The following is a 6,317-nucleotide window of genomic DNA, read 5'->3' as shown; positions in this document are numbered from 1 at the left end:
TTATGGACCTTGCTTTTTTCATGGATGAACAAGTTTGTATGGAAGAACTTGTCTGGACTATCCCATCTAACATCAGTGCCTGACCTCACAAAGGTGCCTTTGGAAGAAAAACTCCCATAAACGAACTCCTAAAGCCTAGGAAGGTATTTCCAGAAGATGTTCAGCTTTTACAGTCACAAAGGGTGAGTCAGGGACATGTTAAAGCCTTTGTAATAAAAATTGTATGTCATTAATGTCCATGTGCATGTAAGAGCCAATGTTACAGGCAATATAGTGTATCGATGCATTTGCAGCTGTCCTGCAACGACTTATACCCCTTTCCATCGGCTCGTTTTAGCCAGCGCGTCTCCGCTCCACTCGATTTCGCTCTATTAAACTCGGTACGGTATCAGTTGTGTTTCCACTGACCCTCCAACGGCTGAAGCTATGGTCGCTGACGCGCCGTCTCCAGCCATGAGTGTAGAGCGCTGTGCTGCTATGAACGTTTCTGTGTTACATTGTCACAATAAAGTTATCTGCGTGAAATGATAAAAAATAAATAGAAAATTAAAACAAATAATTGAATACTTCAATTCAATTCGGTTTATTTATATAGCGCCAATTCACAACACGTCGTCTCAAGGCACTTCACAAAGGTCAAGTACATACATTCCAATTAGTCCTAACCACTGAACAGTGCAGTCAGATTCAGTTATTTATTCGAATTGGATAAAAAGTTTTTCTATCTAAGGAAACCCAGCAGATTGCATCCAGTCAGCGACTTGCAGCATTCACTCCTCCTGTATGAGCATGTAGAGACAGTGGACAGTCACTGGAATTGACTTTGCAGCAATCCCTCATACTGAGCATGCATGTAGAGACAGTGGAGAGGAAAAACTCCCTTTTAACAGGAAGAAGCCTCCAGCAGAACCAGGCTCAGTGTGAGCGGCCATCTGCCACGACCGAATGGGAGTTTGAGAGAACAGAGCAGAGACACAAAGAGAACAAAGAAGCACTGATCCAGGAGTACGTTCTATGGGAAAGAAAAATAAATGTTGATGGATGTAGCTCCTTTAGTCGTTTCATCTAGAAAGAAAGAACAGATAAACTCTGAGCCAGTTTTCAAGGTTAGAGTCTGAAAGAAAGCACATAGAGTTAGTCACAGTAGAGGCTCAGTCAGTAGCTATGTCTAGGAGAGAGAAAAGGTTAAACACTGAAAGACAGGGCCATGTGGATCATCGGTAGAGGGTGAGTATTAAGTTTTTGGGAGCAGAAGCTTGGACGATGCCCCCCTCCAGAAAGGTGTCACAGGTAGACACAGAGTCAGGCCAGGTCTAGCTTCTAAGAAGAGAAAAAAGAGAGAACATAAAGTTAAAAATTGAAATAACAGCAAATAAAGCAGAATTGGAGAGTAGTGTGAGAATGTAGCGAAGAGGGTGAAAGTTGTCATTATGTCCTCCATCAGCCTAAGCCTATAGCAGCATAACTACAGAGATAGCTCAGGATAACGTAAGCCACTCTAACTATAACTAGAACTTTATCAAAAAAAAAGTTTTAAGCCTAGCCTTAAAAGTAGTCTGCCTCACAGACTAAAACTGGGAGCTGGTACCAATGGAGAGGATCTGCCTCCCATTCTACTTCTAGAGACTCTAGGAATCACCAGTAAACCTGCAGTCTGAGAACAAAGTGCTCTGTTAGGAACGTATGGAACAATCAGATCTCTGACGTATGATGGAGCTAGATCATTAAGGGCTTTATATGTGAGGAGGAGAATTTTAAATTCTATTCTGGATTTAACAAGAAGCCAATGAAGGGAAGCTAAAATAGGAGAAATATGATCCCTCTTTTTAATTTTCATCAGAACTCTTGCTGCAGCATTTTGAATCAGCTGAAGGCTTTTAACTGCATTTTGTGGACATCCTGATAGTAAAGAATTACAATAGTCCAGCCTTGAAGTAACAAATGCATGGACTAGTTTTTCAGCGTCGTTCCTGGATAGGATATTTCTAATTTTGGCAATGTTCCGGAGGTGAAAGAAGGAAATCCTAGAAACCTGTTTAATATGGGATTTAAATGACGTGTCCTGGTCTAAAGTAACACCAAGGTTTTTTACTTTATTACCGGGGGACAATTTAATGCCATCCAGGTTAAGTGATTGACTAAGCAGTTTCTATTTTAAAGACTCTGGTCCAAAGACTACAACTTCTGTCTTGTCTGAATTTAGAAGCAGAAAATTAAATGTAATGTCATCCAAGATTTTATGTCTTCAAGACATGCTTGTAGTCTATGTAACTGGTTGGGCTCATCAGGATTTATGGATAAGTAAAGCTGAATATCATCAGCGTAACAGTGAAAATGTATCCTATGCTGCCTGATAATTTTAACTATTGGAAGCATGTATATAGTAAAGAGAATTGGCCCAAGTACTGAACCCTCTGGTACTCCACAATTAACCCTGGAGTTTAAAGATGATTTATCATTTACATGAACAAACTGGAATCTGTCAGACAGATAAGATTTAAACCAGCCTAGCGCTGTTCCCCTGATCCCTACAGCATATTCCAGCCTTTTTAAGAGAATATTGTGATTGACTGGATCAAATGCAGCACTGAGATCTAACAGAACCAGTACAGACACAAGTCCATTATCTGAGGCCATAAGAATATCATTATTGACTTTCAGCAGAGCTGTTTCGGTGCTATGATGAGCTCTGAAGCCTGACTGAAACTCTTCAAACAGGTCATTGCTGTATAAATGCTCACACATTTGATTAGGAACAATTTTCCTAATCAAGAATTTTAGATAAGAATGGAAGATTGGATATAGGTCTGTAATTTTTTAAGTCATCTCGATCAAGCAAAGGTTTCTTAAGTAAAGGTTTAATTACAGCTAACTTAAAAGCCTGTTGTACATATCCATTTACTAAAGATAGATTAATCATATTTAAAATGGGGCTGGTAATCAGAGGGAACACTTCCTTAAATAATTGGGTCTAACATACAAGTTGAAGGTTTAAATGAAGCTAATATTTCTGATAACTCAGGAAGCTTCACAGGATCAAAACAGTCCAAACACAGATCAGGTTCTACAGTTACTTCCAATGTTGTCTCACTTGCTGAGGATGAAGTAATCATCTTCGGGAGTATGTCAAAAATTTTATTTTTAATAGAATCAATTTTATTTAAGAAGAATCCCATAAAGTCATGACTGCTGAGAGCTAAGGGAATGGATGGCTCAACAGAGCTATGACTCTGTGTAAGTTTAGCAACTGTACTATAGAGAAACCTAGGATTATTCTTGTTCTCTTCTATTAATGATGATAAATAAGTTGTTCTGGCTTGGCAAAGTGTCTTATTATACAACAGTAGGCTATTTTTCCAGATTAAGTAGGAATCCTCTAGTTGTGTGAGCCCCATTTTCTGTCCAATTTTCTAACATTGTGCTTTAAAGTATGCAGATCTAAATTAAACCAAGGAGCTAGCCTCCTATGAATAATTACCTTCTTTTTCAAGGGGGCTGCATTGTCTAATGCATCACGCAATGATGAAGAAACACTATGAACAAGAGAATCAATTTGTGAAGGGGCAGAGTCAAAATTATTGCCCTCCACTGTGCTTTTCAGTGATAATGAGGAAATTAAAAGTGGAACAGACTCTTTAAAGCTTGTTACAGCATTGTCTGATAATGATCTATTTCTTTCAGGTGTGGAGTACTCGGTTAAATTAAACTCAAAGGTTATTAAAAAATGGTCAGATAGGACAAGGTTATGAGAAAATACAGGTCCTTCTCAAAATATTAGCATATTGTGATAAAGTTCATTATTTTCCATAATGTCATGATGAAAATTTAACATTAATATATTTTAGATTCATTGCACACTTACTGAAATATTTCAGGTCTTTTATTGTCTTAATACGGATGATTTTGGCATACAGCTCATGAAAACCCAGAATTCCTATCTCACAAAATTAGCACATCATTAAAAGGGTCTCTAAACGAGCTATGAACCTAATCATCTGAATCAACGAGTTAACTCTAAAGACCTGCAAAAGATTCCTGAGGCCTTTAAAACTCCCAGCCTGGTTCATCACTCAAAACCCCAATCATGGGTAAGACTGCCGACCAGACTGCTGACCAGAAGGCCGCTATTGACACCGTCAAGCAAGAAGGTAAGACACAGAAAGAAATTTCTGAACGAATAGGCTGTTCCCAGAGTGCTGTATCAAGGCACCTCAGTGGGAAGTCTGTGAGAAGGAAAAAGTGTGGCAGAAAACGCTGCACAACGAGAAGAGGTGACCGGACCCTGAGGAAGATTGTGGAGAAGGGCCGATTCCAGACCTTGGGGGACCTGCGGAAGCAGTGGACTGAGTCTGGAGTAGAAACATCCAGAGCCACCGTGCACAGGCGTGTGCAGGAAATGGGCTACAGGTGCCACATTCCCCAGGTCAAGCCACTTTTGAACCAGAAACAGCGGCAGAAGCGCCTGACCTGGGCTACAGAGAAGCAGCACTGGACTGTTGCTCAGTGGTCCAAAGTACTTTTTTCGGATGAAAGCAAATTCTGCATGTCATTCAGAAATCAAGGTGCCAGAGTCTGGAGGAAGACTGGGGAGAAGGAAATGCCAAAATGCCAGAAGTCCAGTGTCAAGTACCCACAGTCAGTGATGGTCTGGGGTGCCGTGTCAGCTGCTGGTGTTGGTCCACTGTGTTTTATCAAGGGCAGGGTCAATGCAGCTAGCTATCAGGATATTTTGGAGCACTTCATGCTTCCATCTGCTGAAAAGCTTTATGGAGATAAAGATTTCATTTTTTAGCATGACCTGGCACCTGCTCACAGTGCCAAAACCACTGGTAAATGGTTTACTGACCATGGTATCACTGTGCTCAATTGGCCTGCCAACTCTCCTGACCTGAACCCCATAGAGAATCTGTGGGATATTGTGAAGAGAACGTTGAGAGACTCAAAACCCAACACTCTGGATGAGCTAAAGGCCGCTATCGAAGCATCCTGGACCTCCATAAGACCTCAGCAGTGCCACAGGCTGATTGCCTTCATGCCACGCCGCATTGAAGCAGTCATTTCTGCAAAAGGATTCCCAACCAAGTATTGAGTGCATAACTGTACATGATTATTTGAAGGTTGACGTTTTTTGTATTAAAAACACTTTTCTTTTATTGGTCGGATGAAATATGCTAATTTTGTGAGATAGGAATTTTGGGTTTTCATGAGCTGTATGCCAAAATCATCCGTATTAAGACAATAAAAGACCTGAAATATTTCAGTTAGTGTGCAATGAATCTAAAATATATGAATGTTCAATTTTCATCATGACATTATGGAAAATAATGAACTTTATCACAATATGCTAATATTTTGAGAAGGACCTGTATTATGTCTTTACACTCAATACAATATGTCAGCATAAGGTCCAGAGAATGAAGACAAAGGTGGGTAGGTTTGTTAATGTTTTGAGCAAAGCCAATTGAGTCTAAGATAGCATTAAAGGCTATATTTGGGCTATCACTTTCAGTGTCAACATGAATGTTAAAATCCCCCACTATAATAACCTTATCTGTATTTAACACTAAATCAGATAAAAGGTCTGAATACTGATCTAAAAATTTAGAGTAAGGGCCTGGTGGACGGTAAAAAGCAACAAACAGAAGTGGTTTTATTGCTTTGCAATTTGGATGAGGAAAACTAAGGATTAAATATTCAAAAGAGTTGTAGCTATTGATTGGTCTGGGACTAATCAATAAATCGGACTGAAAGATGGTTGCTACTCCTCCTCCTCACCCAGTATTTCAAGGAATGTGAAAATTTAAATAATTAGTAGGAGTTGACTCATTTATAGTAACATAATCCTCTTGCTGCAGCCAGGTTTCTGTCAGGCAAAATAAGTCAATCTGATTGTCACAAATTAGGTCACTAACTAGCAAAGTATTTGAAAAGAGAGATCTTAAGCCACATTTGTTTTATTTTTATTTTTAGTCTCAGTTGTATTTATTTTTATGAGATTTTCCTGATTTCCTCCTTTTAGATAATTTTTTAATCTATTCAATTTTGGCCGTGGGCAAGACGCTGTCTTAATAGGGTAATGGGTGGGTAGCAGTACAGACACTGCAGAGAGGAGTGTTAAACTACGACCATGCTTCCTGGTCTGAACCCTGGGTTGTCAGAGTTTTGGAGAACTAATAAATTCCGGCAGATTCCTAGAAAGAAGAGATGCTCCATCCAAAGTGGGATGGATGCCGTCTCTCTGGATCAGACCAGATTTTCCCCCAAAATATTTGCCAATTATTAATGTAGCCCACATTGTTTTCTCGACACCACCTAGA

The sequence above is a fragment of the Girardinichthys multiradiatus genome, chromosome 24, assembly GCF_021462225.1.
Source record: "Girardinichthys multiradiatus isolate DD_20200921_A chromosome 24, DD_fGirMul_XY1, whole genome shotgun sequence".
In the NCBI taxonomy this organism is placed as follows: Eukaryota; Metazoa; Chordata; class Actinopteri; order Cyprinodontiformes; family Goodeidae; genus Girardinichthys; species Girardinichthys multiradiatus.
Note: the sequence above shows the minus strand (reverse complement) of the source record.